This window comes from Myotis daubentonii, chromosome 2, assembly GCF_963259705.1.
Source record: "Myotis daubentonii chromosome 2, mMyoDau2.1, whole genome shotgun sequence".
In the NCBI taxonomy this organism is placed as follows: Eukaryota; Metazoa; Chordata; class Mammalia; order Chiroptera; family Vespertilionidae; genus Myotis; species Myotis daubentonii.
In genome coordinates this window covers 50,112,920-50,128,148 of record NC_081841.1, presented here as the reverse complement: position 1 = coordinate 50,128,148, position 15,229 = coordinate 50,112,920, and the positions used below count along the sequence as shown (strand labels likewise).

General features: G+C 42.1%; 1 protein-coding gene and 1 non-coding gene across 5 annotated transcripts in view; one reads left to right on the top strand and one right to left on the bottom strand.

Annotated features, from left to right (window-relative positions):
- The window catches only part of SPATS2 (spermatogenesis associated serine rich 2), a 129,776-nt gene that overhangs the window by 102,803 nt on the left and 11,744 nt on the right, over window positions 1-15,229 (bottom strand). The gene's annotated exons all lie outside the window — the stretch shown is intronic.
- Window positions 5,498-5,602, top strand: LOC132228876 (U6 spliceosomal RNA). Its single transcript, XR_009451486.1, has one exon. It is a non-coding gene; the product is annotated as a U6 spliceosomal RNA (small nuclear RNA).

Sequence of the window (15,229 nt, the reverse complement as noted above, 5' to 3'; positions counted from 1 at the left end):
ATCGGCGGTTTCTAGAAAATTCTTGAAAAACCTTATAACCGTGGTTTTGAACTCTATACCCAGTAGTTTGCTTTCCTCCATTTCTGTCATTTGTGACCTATTTCTTTGTCTCCGCATTTTGGCTGCTTCCCTGTGTTGATAGAGTGGCTTTGTGTGCTAGGTGTCCTATAGGGCCCAGTGGCTCAGCCTCTCCAATTACCTGAGGTGGACACTCTTGGTGCACCCCTTTGTGGGCTCTGTGCACAGTCTTGTCGTAGTTAATACATCTGTATTTTTGAACAGGAGTGTCTATAGTGGTTATCTTATGCCTGTCCACTGTTGCATATTGGGTGGGCTGGATATAATGGGAGATAATGTAACTCTTAAATTCACAGGTCTTTAAAGTGAAAGCAACAGTACTCAAGAAGCTATACCCAAGGAACCATATCCAGCCTTACCTGCACTTGGGCCTGATTTAGATGGCAAGATCCTGAACCTCAAGCCTGAGCCTGATGCTGTACTAGATAAGACTTTGGGGGCCTTGAGAAGTGGTAAGTGTGTTTTGAATGTAGGAGGAATGTAAAGAATTTGTGAACAGAGGGAAGACTGAAATTATTTTGAAATACAACTGCATATTCTTTACACACCTCCCAGCAAGAAGTGGAGTCCAGTTTCCTTCCCTTTGAATATGGGATGGACTTAGTGACTTGCTTCTAATGAACAAAAGGCAGTGAAAGTGACACTGATTCTGAATTTAGGTCATAAAAGATAATACAACTCCCTTCTGGCTCCCTTACTCAGAACAAGTGCTTTTGGAGCCCTAAGCCTCTTCATGTAAGAAGTCTGGCTACTATGAAGCCCCTATGCTGGAGAGTCTACAAAGAAATAGTGAAAAATAAAGATGTTCAAGGAGCTATGGCTATTCCAGCTCCTAGCTATTTGGACTTTCCTGCTCAAGTGCCAGACATGTGAGTTTGAAAGGAAGCCTTCGGGATAACTCTAGGCCCTGTGCGACTACAAGTGCATGACAGAACTTGTGCAAGAATAACTTAGCCTGAGCCCAGTCAACACCCAGAACATAAGAGTTTTATGCCAAGTTTGGAGTGGTTTTGTTCCTCAGCAACAGACAACTGCAACAACATGCCTGGAGACCCTAGCCTGAAATGTTAGGTCAAACTTAGCCTGGCTTTCTACATTACCAACCAAATAACATCAAACAATATCATTATGCTCACCCAGTTCCTTCATCCCCCAACTGAAATATTTTATTTGATCATGGTAAAAAGATATTTTTAAGACAGATTTAATTTAACTGTCACTATTGCGGTATGACAATTATTGCATTTCAAATTGTATGCCAATCTAAGTGTCATTTAAAATCACCTATATTTACACACACACACACACACACAGTTAATAACTTGCTGCTTACTAGCATGATTTCACTTATTTACAAATATTTTTAAATGATTAAATTACTTGAGACTGGAAGTCATACTACATCCTCTGGAATAAAACACTAATTTATAGTGGTTTTTTGCTTTGTTTTGTTTTTTAATTCTCACCCAAGGATATTTTTCCACTGATCTTTAGAGTAAGTGGAAGAGAGAGGGAAAGACAGAGAAAAATATCGATATGCGAGAAACACATCAATTTGCTGCCTCCTGCACGAGCCCTGACTAGGGCCCAGGCCAGGGAGGAGGCCGCAACCCTTGATCGGAATTGAACCCAGGACCCTTTGGCCTGCAGGCCAACGCTCTATCCACTGAGCCAAACCAGCTAGGGATGTAGTGTTTTTGTTTGTTGATTTTGTTGTTGTTAATCCTCACCCGAGGATATTTTGTCATTGATTTTTTTAAAGAGAGTGGAAGGGGGACAGGGAGGGACGGAGGAAGGGAGGAAGAGAGAGACAGAGAGAGACAGAGACACTGATGTGAGAGAGACATGATTGGTTACCTACTGCACGGGGACGAGGATCAAACCTGCAACCAAGGTATGTGCTCATGACCATGTCCTAGACCGTGCCCTTGACCGGAATCGAACCCTGGAACCTTCAGTCCCCCTCAGTCCACAGTCGACATTCTAGCCACTAAAGCCAAACCAACTAGGGCTAATTTATAGTTTTAACTGTGTATATATCTGCAGCAGAACTACAATAATCATGAATATTTAATAACCTAAGCTCTCTTCATTTCTAAAGTCTCTTTCTTTTTAAACATCATAATCTAAGTTCAGAGAAAATAAATCTTTTGCATCCGAAGATGCAGAATTCAATGTGTTTTAGATCACTGGCAAGGAACTTAATGTTCTAGCTGTTAGAAGAAAAAAAGGAATTTGATGTTCACAGATTATAAACATAGCTAAGCTCAACTTCTGTAGAGACACTGAAACACCTGAGCTGAGAACTAACTGGCAGAATGGCAGAAGGTACTCTGGAATAGGAAGAACAAGGGGGCCTGACGTCAAGATAATACTCTGAAAATGGAATTACTTTCTCCATTGTATAAGCACTTCCAACTACACATTTTGCTTGTTTGTTTTTGTTAATCCTCACCAGGGGATATTTTTTCCCATTGATTTTAGAGAGAGTAAAGAGAAAGAGAGAAACATCGATGTGAGAGAGATACATGGATTGGTTGCCCCCAACATGCACCCCATGGCATGGGATCGTACCTGCAACCCAGGTACATGCTCTTGACCAGGAATAGAACCCACCACCCTTTGGTAGGCAGGCCACCGCTCTGACTACTGTGCAATACTGGCCAGGGCTCAACTACACACTTTAAGGAAAAAAGCCTTAATCCTCTATGCCACCAAATAACTAAAACCAACATTATTTAGTAGCAATTTAATTAAACTTTTTTGACCTTCCTAGCCTGTCAAATATTTGAATTTTTTTAGCCAGCCAGCAAGCAGTGAGAAGAAATAAAATATAATCATAATCAGTTTGAGAAGAAAATTTAAAGAATAAAATGCATTCTGCTTTGAACACTGAGTAATACCTATACTCAAATTTGGGTAACTAAAACAAAAGGTCAGTATGCAAAAGTCTATTTAACCAATAATATGGCTGATTTGAAATATCAGTCTGGGTTCTGGGTCCTTAGAGCAACGAGCCATACAATACAAAGGGAGGTAAAAAGGTTTTCTCTTGTTCAGAGGGCAAAAAGTTTAGGCCCTATAAAAATTTTAAAAAAAGGTCACTCCCCACAGAGAATCCATTTACCTAATTCTTCATTCTCACAAAAAGTCCCAATCTTACAATAAAACTGACTTTGGATGGCTGCTGGACATATAACTCTCCTTCCTTATTCTCTTTGCCTGGCTAATTCCAGCTCATCTTTCAGGTCTCTGTTCAAATGTCACTAACTCCAGAACCTACACTCTACCCCTATCTGAGACTAATCCAATGTTTTTACTATAGGCTTCTAAAGAATCCTCACTACTTCTATCATAGCATTCACAATAAATTTTAACTTCTTGTTTAATTGTCTTTCCTAGATCAAGCATGTCAAAGGCAAAGGCTGACCCAGGCCAAATAAACAAGGTTTAAGTTTATTTGGGCCGCAAATAAAAAGCTTCAATTTTCATAGAAACATAGGTTTATTTCGATAGAGACATGCTGAATACACAGAGCTAAAATAAATGAGTAATTGTTAACATAAAAGAACATTTTAATAAAAATTAATATTTTTTCTTGGACATTAACTTACCAGACACTGCACAAATTAATAAGTGTAACGCAAATAAACCTATTTTTCTTGTTCTCCAAAAGTGAAATATTTCTGGTTGCACACACCAAACACTTCAGTCCAAGACTAAGGACGTGGCAATAGGTTGCTAAAATATTCGCTGCTGGTATTAGTGGAGAGAAATGGTGCGCCTGTGGTAAGGCACATAAGGGAAATGAATGCAACACGATTATAGTAATCAGTCATTAGCGAACGTTGTAAATCGTTATTAATAATTATGTATAACAAGATATTGTAAAAATTAAGTTACAAAATTTTAATTAATACGTCTCTTACATACTGTTATATTGGCTGGGCCACAAAAATATTCATTGTGGGCCACATGCAGCCCGCGGGTCACGAGTTTGACATGCTTGTGCTAGATTGTAAATCCATGTTAGCAGGAACATATCTAGTTGCTTAACATGATATCCTGAGGACCTAGCCCAGTGTCTGGCACATAGTAGGTACTAGTAAATATCTCTTGAAATGAATGAATCTCCCATCCAGCAACAGCTCTTTCAGGAACCTTGTCAGGATACAGGTCCTTGGGCAGGTTCCCTCCTTCCAAATAGTATTTTACTCTCCCCTCCCTGGACACAGTTCAAATTCTTTCCCTCTAACTCCTGTTTCCTTGGCCAGATTTAAGAAACCTGAAGCTACTAGTAACTTTCCCTGACCTGGCCAGGTAGCTCAGTTGGTTAGGGCATCATCCTGATACTCAAAGGTTGTGGGTTCAATCCGCAATCAGGGCACATACAAGAATCAACCAATGAGGCCCACTGCATGGGAGAACATATTTGCCAATGATATCCCCGATAAGGGTTTAATCTCCAACATTTACGGGGAACTCATGCAACTTAACAATAGGAAGATAAACAATCCAATCAAAAAATGGGCAATGGACCTAGATAGACACTTTTCAAAAGAGGACATACAGAAGGCCAAAAGACATATGAAAACATGCTCAAAGTCACTAATTATACGAGAGATGCAAATCAAAACGACAACGCGGTATCATCTCACACCTGCCAGAATGGCTATCATCAACGAATCAACAAACAACAAGTGTTTGAGAGATAGTGGAGAAAAAGGAACCCTCGTGCACTGCTGGTGGGAATGCAGACTGATGCAGCCACTGTGGAGAACAGTATGGAGTTTCCTCAAAAAACTAAAAATGGAACTCCCATTTGACCCAGTGATCCCACTTCTAGGAATATATCCCAAGAAGCCAGAAACACCAATCAGAAAGGATATATGCACCCCTATGTTCATAGCAGCTCAATTCACCATAGCTAAGATTTGGAAACAGCCTAAGTGCCCATCAGCAGATGAGTGGATTAAAAAACTGTGGTACATCTACACAATGGAATACTCCGCTGTGGTAAAAAAGAAGGAACTCTTGCCATTTGCAACAGCATGGAAGGAACTGGAGAGCATTATGCTAAGTGAAATAAGCCAGTCAGAGAAACATAAATACCACATGATCTCACTCATTTGTGGAATATAGAGAACAACATGGACTGATGAACAGGGACAGATCCAAAGACAGAGAAACAGCGATCAGACTATCAATCCCCAGAGGGAAAGTAGGGAGGGTAGGGGTAAGGGGAAGAGGTCAAGTAAAGGACTTGTATGCATGCATATAAGCCAAACCAAGACAAGAGGGGGATGGGAGCATAAATGGGCGGAGGGGGAGAGGTTGGGGTTAATGGGGGGATGAAGACACATTTGTAATACCTTAACCAATAAAGAAATTACAGATTTAAAAAAAAGAATCAACCAATGTGCTCGCTTCAGCAGCACATATAGTAAAATTGGAACAATACAGAGAAGATTAGCATGGCCCCTGCACAAAGATGACACAAATTCGTGACGTGTTCATATTTTTAAGAGGAAGAAGAAAAAGGTAAAGATAAAAAATATGAACAAAGTGACAACAAATACATATCTGTCAACAAGTGAATCCCAAAATCAAATGAATAAAAAATCTGATGAACAGAATAAATTGGTCAATGGAATAGAATCAGGGGCATGGAAATGGAACAGACTGACGATTCTCAGAGGGAAGAGAGTGTGTGTGTGTGGGGGGGGGCGGTGCGGGAAGAGATTACACAAAGATTTTATATGCATGTATGCATTACCTATGGACACAGACAAAAGGGTGGCAAGGGCCTGGGGTAGGGTGGAAACCGGGTGGAGGGGAGCTATGGGAGGAAAAAAGAGGGATATCTGTAATAATCTCAACAATAAAGATTAATTTAAAAAATAAGAGAGCTACATTTATTAATATGGGACAAATCTCAAAAACCATCTGAGCAAGTAAAGCAAATTGCCAAAAGATAAGCCAATATGATGCTGCTTTTATGAAGAGTAAAGTTTTAATTTTTTAATTTTTTAAATACATTTTTATTGACTTTATACAGAGAGGAAGGGAGAGGTATAGAGAGTTAGAAACATCAATGAGATTGGAGAACCAAGATGGCGACATAGGTTAACGCCGGAGATTGCTGCCTTGAACAAACAAATCAAAATACACCTAAAAGACGGAACGGACATCATCCAGAACCACAGGAAGGCTGGCTGAGTGGAAATTCTACAACTAGGAGGAAAGAGAATATCATACCCAGACTCAGAGGAGGCGCAGTGCTGAAGTGAAATACTCAGGTACGGAGTGCGCGCGGAGCGGGCTGGCGGCGGAGGGCGCGGTTGGTGCTTTCAATCGGGAGGGAGTCTCAGATTCTGAGCTCCAGATCCGGGCGAGTCTCTAGGGACCCATACTCAAACGGGAGAAGCTGGACTGTCTGGCTTCAGTCGGAACTCGAAGGCAGCTTTCTCTCTTAGGTTTGCAGCGGTTGCTGGGGCTCTGTGAGGCAGAGCCCCTAGGGACGGAACAGAGAGCCACCATAACTGCTCTCTCCAGCCCACCCTGTTGATCCCGAGCCTGAGCGACCCACCCGCCCCGCCCAAGCCCTGCGCAGAGCCATTTGCCAGATAGCCTCAGGCAAAGGCTAGATTAGCACCTCCCTAGAGGACAGATGTTTTCCCACTGCAGACACAGCTGATTCTCACAGCCAGCTGGCCTGGAGGTCAAATCCCCCTAGTATTAACTACAACAATCAAAGCTTAACTACAGGAGGACTGCACACAAAGACCACTAGGGGGTGCACCAAGAAAGCATAAAAAAATGCGGAGACAAAGAAACAGGACAAAACTGTCAGTGGAGGATATTCAGTTCAGAACCACACTTTTAAGGTCTCTCAAGAACTGTCTAGAAGCCGCCGATAAAGTTATTGAGATCCTCAACAAATCTAATGAGACCCTCGATGTTATGATAAAGAACCAACTAGAAATTAAACATACACGGACTGAAATAACGAATATTATACAGACTCCCAACAGCAGACCAGAGGACCGCAAGAATCAAGGCAAAGATTTGAAATGCGAAGAAGCTAAAAACACCCAACCGGAAAAGCAAAATGAAAAAAGAATCCAAAAATACGAAGATAGTGTAAGGAGCCTCTGCGACAACTTCAAGCGTACCAACATCAGAATTATAGGGGTGCCAGAAGATGAGAGAGAGCAAGATATTATTGAAAACCTATTTGAAGAAATAATGACAGAAAACTTCCCCTACCTGGTGAAAGAAATAGACTTATAAGTCCAGGAAGCGCAGAGAACCCCAAACAAAAGGAATCCAAAGAGGACCACACCAAGACACATCATAATTAAAATGCCAAGGGCAAAAGACAAAGAGAGAATCTTAAAAGCAGTGAGAGAAAAACAGTTAGTTACCTACAAGGGAGTACCCATACGATTGTCAGCTGATTTCTCAACAGAAGCTCTGCAGGCCAGAAGGGAATGGCAAGAAATATTTAAAGTGATGAATACCAAGAACCTACAACCAAGATTACTTTACCCAGCAAAGCTATCATTCAGAATTGAAGGTCAGATAAAGAGCTTCACAGATAAGGAAAAGCTAAAGGAGTTCATCACCACCAAACCAGTATTATATGAAATGCTGAAAGGTATCCTTTAAAAAGAGGAAGAAGAAAAAGGTAAAGATACAAATTATGAACAACAAACATGCATCTATCAACAAGTGAATCTAAGAATCAAGTGAATAAATAATCTGGTGATCATAATAGAATCAGGGACATAGAAAGGGAATGGACTGACTATTCCTGGGGGGAAAGGGGTGTGGGAGATGTGGGAAGAGACTGGACAAAAATCGTGCACCTATGGATGAGGACAGTGGGTGGGGAGTGAGGGCGGATGGTGGGGCAGAACTGGGAGGAGGGGAGTTATGGGGGGGAAAAAGAGGAACAAATGTAATAATCTGAACAATAAAGATTTAATAAAAAATAAATTAATTTTTTAAAAAAAGAAACATCAATGAGAGAGAAACATCAATCAGTTGCCTCCTGCACACCCCCTACTGGGGATCGAGCCTGCAACCAAGGTACATGCCCTCGACCAGAATTGAACCCAGGACCTTTTAGTCCACAGCCCAACGCTCTATCCATTGAGCCAAACTGGTCAGGGCTGAAGAGTAAAATTTTAAATACTGTTTTCCTTCTAATCTAAGAAGCCAGACACATTATCTTATAAGCCACTAAGGGAAAAAATAACTCTGTCAAAATATAATCAACTGTAAAACACATCACAAATTCAGAGATTAAATGTGGGGGGGGGGGATTGGGGGAGAGGAGATATACATCTTAGAACCAATGAAATACTCTCTAGTTTGTGTATACTTATATATACACTAGGGGCCCAGTGCACGAATTTGTGCACCTTGAAAGGAACTATGGGCTGCGAGGCTGCGGTGGGCACTGGGGCAGGTCTCAGCCCATCCTCTGCGGCCTCCAGTCCCCTGAATGCCAGCAGCCCCACTCCTGCCACCACGCTGATGGCATGGAGCGATAGAGGCAGGCGCCAGCAGCAGCGCCTGGTGGGAGCAAAGAATTTTCAGGAACCACCAAAGGCTCGCCCGAAGACAGTGACCGGTGCCCTGCCTTGGTCTGGCGCCCCCACACACCTGCTCCACCATCCCGCCTCGGACAATGCCTGCCATGTTCCACACTCTGCCGCCTGTTGCTGACGCACGCCATGTTCCACGTACGCCCCCTGCCCCTCGTGGTCAGAGCACGTCATAGCGACTGGTTGTTAGGCCGTTCAGTCTATTTGCATATTAGGGTTATATATATATATATATACTAGAGGCCCGGTGCACAAAAATTTGTGCACTCGGGGGAGGGGGGGGTCGATATTAAGAAAAAAATTATAAATGGAAGATTATAAGAGAGGGTTTCGCGTGCCAGCAAGTTACTGGCGTGCCATGTTTGGCACACGTGCCAGGGGTTGCCCACACCCTGTTATAGGTTTTTATTGATTTCAGAGAGGAAGGGAGAGAGAGATAAGAACATCAATGATGAGAGAGAATCATTGATCAGCTGCCTCGTGCATGCCCCACACTGGGGATAGAGCCCACAACCTGGGCATGTGCCCTCACTGGGAATCAAACCGTGACCTCCTGGTTCATAGGTCAATGCTTCTTGACCACTGAGGCATGCTGGTTAGGCAAGATATTAATTTTAGAGTTCATCATGTATACATGATAAGAGAAGAACTCTATGTATATAACAGAAAGCAAATAAGAAGTATAGCCAAAAAAAGTATAAACTAAAATGGCAGAAGTTAAGTCTAAAAGTACTATCAGTGATTACACACACACTATACACACACACACACACACACACACACACACACACACACACAGATTAAAGTTATCAAAAAACAGATTATCAGGTTAGTGTTTTTCAAATCCAACTATGTAAAGACTACCAAGATACACTTAAAGCAAAATGACCCATAAAGATGGAAAACTAAAAGGAAAATTGAAGCCCTAGCCAGTTTGGCTCAGTGGATAGAGTGTCGGCCTGCAGACTGAAGGGTCCCAGGTTCAATTCCAGTCAAGGGCACATGCCTGGGTTGTGGGCTCGATCCCCAGTAGGGGGTGTGTAGGAGGCAGCCGATCAATGATTCTCTCTCATCATTGATGTTTCTATCTCTCTTTCCCTCTCCCTTACTCTGAAATCAATAAAAATATATTTTTAATGACTTCTTTAAAAAAAAATTGAAAAAGACTGCACATTGTTAATCTAAACAAAATTTAATATTAATATCAGACACAATAAGATTTAAAACAAAAATTATTTATAGAGAAAAAAACCAAGATGGCGGCATAGGTAAATACCGGAGATTGCTGCCTCGCACAACCACTTCAAAAATACAACTAAAAGACGGAACGGACATCACCCAGAACCACAGGAAGGCTGGCTGAGGGGAAATTCTACAACTAGAAGGCAAGAGAAAAGCATACCGAGACTCAGAGGAGGTACGGTGCTGAAGTAAAATACAAAGGCGCAGAGGTGTGTGCGGAGCGGGCTGGCGGCTGAGGGCGTGGCTGTCTGTTTCAATCGGGAGGGAGTCTCAAGCTCTGAGCTCCAGATCCGGGCGAGTCTCTGGGGACCCAGACTCAAACGAGAGAAGTGGGACTGTCTGGCATTGGTTGGAACTCGAGGGCAGCTTTCTCTCCGAGGTACTTGCAGCGGTTGCTGGGACACTGAGAGGCAGAACCTCGGGGGATGGGACTGAGAGCAGCCATAACTGCTCGCTCTGCCCGGCCTGTTGATCCCCTGGGACCCGCCCCGCCCAAGCCTTGCACTCAGGCATTTGCTGGATAGCCTCAGGCAGAGACTAGATTAGCGCCGCCCTAGAGATCCAGGACAGAAGTTCTCCCACTGCAGACACAGCTGATTCTCACAGCCAATTGGCCTGGAGGTCAAATCCCTCCCAGTGTTACCTACAACAATCAAGGCTTAGCTACAATAAGACTGTGCACAAAGACCACAAGGGGGTGCACCAAGAGTGTCTACCTCAGGTAATTGGGACACTTAGCACAGAAAGCCACTCTATCAACACAGCGAAGCATAAAAAATGCCGAGACAAAGAAACAGGACACAAATGACAGAAATGGAGGAAAGCAGACTGCTAGATATAGAATTCAAAACCACACTTTTGAGGTCTTTCAAGAGTCTTCTAGAGACTGCCAATAAACTTAATGAGATGTACAAGAAATCTAATGAGACCCTCGATATTGTGATAAAGGACCAACTAGAAATTAAGCATACACTGACTGAAATAAAGAATATTATACAGACTCCCAACAGCAGACCAGAGGACCGCGAAAATCAAGGCAAAGATTTGAAATACCAAGAAGCAAAAAACACCCAACCGGAAAAGCAACATGAAAAAAGAATCCGAAAATACGAAGATAGTGTAAGGAGCCTCTGGGACAGCTTCAAGCGTACCAACATCAGAATTATAGGGGTGCCAGAAGATGAGAGAGAGCAAGATATTATTGAAAACCTATTTGAAGAAATAATGACAGAAAACTTCCCCTACCTGGTGAAAGAAATAGACTTATAAGTCCAGGAAGCACAGAGAACCCCAAACAAAAGGAATCCAAAGAGGACCACACCAAGACACATCATAATTAAAATGCCAAGAGCAAAAGACAAAGAGAGAATCTTAAAAGCAGCAAGAGAAAGAAACTCAGTTACCTACAAGGGAGTACCCATACGATTGTCAGCTGATTTCTCAACAGAAACTTTGCAGGCCAGAAGGGAGTGGCAAGAAATATTCAAAGTGATGAATACCAAGAACCTACAACCAAGATTACTTTACCCAGCAAAGCTATCATTCAGAATTGAAGGTCAGATAAAGAGCTTCACAGATAAGGAAAAGCTAAAGGAGTTCATCACCACCAAACCAGTATTATATGAAATGCTGAAAGGTATCCTTTAAGAAGAGGAAGAAGAAGAAAAAGGTAGATACAAATTATGAACAACAAATACACATCTATCAACAAGTGAATCTATGAATCAAGGGAATAAATAATCTGATGAACAGAATGAACTGGTGATTATAATAGAATCAGGGACATAGAAAGGGAATGGACTGACTATTCTTGGTGGGGAAAGGGGTGAGGGGATGTGGGAAGAGACTGGACAAAAATCGTGCATCTATGGATGAGGACAGTGGGTGGGGAGTGAGGGCGGAGGGTGGGGTGGGAACTGGGAAGAGGGGAGTTATGGGGGAGAAAAGAGGAACAAATGTAATAATCTGAACAACAAAGATTTAATTTTTTAAAAAATTAATTATGTTTTTTATTGATTCCAGAGAGAGGGAGAGAAAGATACAAACATCAATGATGAGAGAGAATCATCCGTACCTGGGCATGTGCCCTAACAGGAATCAAACCTGGTTCATGGATCGATGCTCAACCACTGAACCACACTGGCCGAGCTAAAGCAAAAATCATTAATATATGATCATCAAAAGACAGCCGTCAGGTTTCACCAAAAGAGGACCCATTAATGTGGAGTTAAGACATCCCTCCCCACTATGGACATATATTTAAGAAGCGGGACCAAGAATGTCCTTCCTGAGGTCCTGTCATTTGCAACAACAAGGATGAACCTGGAGGACATTATGCTAAGTGAGAAGATAAATACTGCATGATCTCACTGATATTTGGACTCTAAAAAACTCAAATACACAGAAGCAGAGAGTGGAATGGTGGTTACCCAAGGCAGGGAAATGGGACAAAGGGTACAAAGTTATAGCTATGTAGGATGATTTAAGTCTAGAGATCTAACGTGCATGATGATTACAGTTAATACTCTATTGCAGCGGTTCTCAACCTGTGGGTCGCGACCCCTTTGGGGGTCGAACGACCCTTTCACAGGGGTCGCCTAAGACCATCCTGCATATCAGATTCATAACAGTAGCAACATTACAGTTATGAAGTAGCAACGAAAATAATTTTATATGCCCTAGCCGGTTTGGCTCAGTGGATAGAGCGTCGGCCTGTGGACTGGGGGGGTCCCGGGTTCAATTCCGGCCAGGGGCATGTACCTTGGTTGCGGGCACATCCCCAGTAGGAGGTGTGCAGGAGGCAGCTGATTGATGTTTCTAACTCTCTATCCCTCTCTCTTCCTCTCTGTAAAAAATCAATAAAATATATTTTTAAAAAAAGAAAAAAAAAAAGAAAAGAATTTTATGGTTGGGTCACAACATGAGGAACTGTATTTAAAGGGCCAGAAGGTTGAGAACCACTGCTCTATTGAACACTGGAAATTTGCTGAGAGTAGATTTCAGGTACTTGTATCACAATTTTTAAAAGGTAACTATGTGAGAAAATGTTGATTAACTTGACTATAGTAGTCATTTCACCATGTGTATATGCATATCAAAACATCATGTTGTACAATTTAAATATATAAAAATGCCCTTTCCCAAGATCCAGACTCCTTGCCCTTCCTTCCTCCCAACACTCATACCCTCACCTCCATTATCTGCCTGCTACCAGGGCCTAATCTTTTCATGTTCTTGATCTCTGTTTATGCTGTCCATCAAAAGAATCCCCAGATGATTCTAATTTAATCTAATCTCACCTCCTACATTCTAATCCCCACACTGTTCTACATATTCTCTGCTCTGTCCCCATCTGCCTTACACCTCTCTCCAAATTTTTAAGCCATTCCACTGTTCCCTACATTTTCAACCTCCACTCTGAAGATTCCCTTCGATTTCTTGTTCTAATTGAAACCTGTTCTCCTTTCAAGCCAAACACCCCTCACAGCCTTCAAGTGGTGAAAACTATCTTTCTCCACCCCCTCATACCACTAGAACTGGGGGATGAGGAAAGTGTCCTCCTTGTTCCTCAATGATGTTTCCAAATCAGTCTCCTTCCCTCTTCCCTATAAAAAAAACCTCTACTTGAATATCACGTGAAAACTTTATTACACATTATCTGGCTGTGATGGCTAATTTTATGTCAACCTGGCTGGACAACAGGTGCCCATATATTTGACCGAACATAGGTGTTTTCATCTGAGATTAGCATCCTGATAGGCAGACTGAATAAAGCAGATGGCCCTCCCCAGTGTAAGTGGGTATCTACCAATCCAATGAGGAACAGAACAAGAAGGCAAAGGAAGACAGCATCCTTCTCCCTCTCTCTCTCTTTGGCCGACTGTGGAGCTGAGTTATCAGTCTGCCCTTGCACTGGAACTTAGGTCCTAGTTCTCAGGCCTTCAGACTTGAACTGGAATTTACACCACCAACTTTCGTGGGTCTCTGACTTGCAGATGGCTGATCATGGAACTTCTCAGTGCCCATAATGGCATGAACCAATCCTTAAAATAAATTTCATTCATGACAAATATATAGAGAAATAACAGACATGGACATAGATGAGAGATCTTACTGGTTCTTTTTCTTTGGACAGCCCCAACACTGTCACTCTCTTTAACACCACTCTTAAGTCCAAATGATTTCAAATAGATGATGTTTCTAACACCTCATCTCTCTGAATTCCTATCTCTTTCTCTAAATTCCTTGCCTCCGATTACCTCACCCTTTACCCATGCATCCCATGATAATGCTTCCATGATCTTATTTTTTGTATTCTACCATCTGACCACAACTTACTATCTTTATAGCTATCTCTCACATATCCAAATTCCAACATCTTTTGATCCCACCAGGTCCATCAATTCATTGATTCAACCATTTTTTTTCACCATCTCTTAGTCACTTAATGTTCTCCCTCCCCTCCTCACCTAGTTTCAATTCCACAGCATAACATATTCGCTGCCTTGCACATATCCTCTATTCCTTGACCCTCTCGTGTTTTATTCTACTATCTTGGTAAAACCTCTCTATGGTTAAATCTACTCCAAACATACCACTGCAGCTGACTGTGGCTGGAGGGAAAAAACCATACTGACTCATCTCACTTTAAATTCATGACCACAAACCTCAAGGGGCTCTTAAAGCCACCTGGCAATCATACAATATTTCCCTGCTTCAGATATTCTCCCACTCTCCTGAACAATTTCACACCTTCTCCTTTCTCCACAAACCTCCATTCCCTCCTGCTCCCCATCCTCACTTTCAGCTGAGCACTTTGACTCCTAATTCACTGAGAACAATAAAAACAATCAGAAGAAAACTTTTACAAACTGCCACTGCCAATTTAACCCACCTACTTAGGTAGGTTTGAGATGTACAGTGGGGCCTTGACTTACGAGTGTCCCGAGTAACGAGTTTTTTGAGATACCAGCTGTCTCTCAGCTGATTTTTTGCATTGAGTTGATTGAGTAATTTGAGTTAAGGAGATCCTTAACGAGCTCGGTCTCGGAACGAATTAAACTCATAAGTCAAGGCCCCACTGTATTTTGAAGACAAAATCAACAAGAATTGGAAATGGACCTGATGTGAAATATGAGGAAGAGAACGGAATCAAAGATGAGTTTTAAGTCTTTGCTCAAATATTATTTTCTCAACAAGACCTCCTTCCTCCCTCCCTTCCTTCTTCCCTCTCTCTCTCCCCCCCCCCTTTCTCTTTCTCTCACATTGAGTCACATGCTAACAGAGTTATCTCT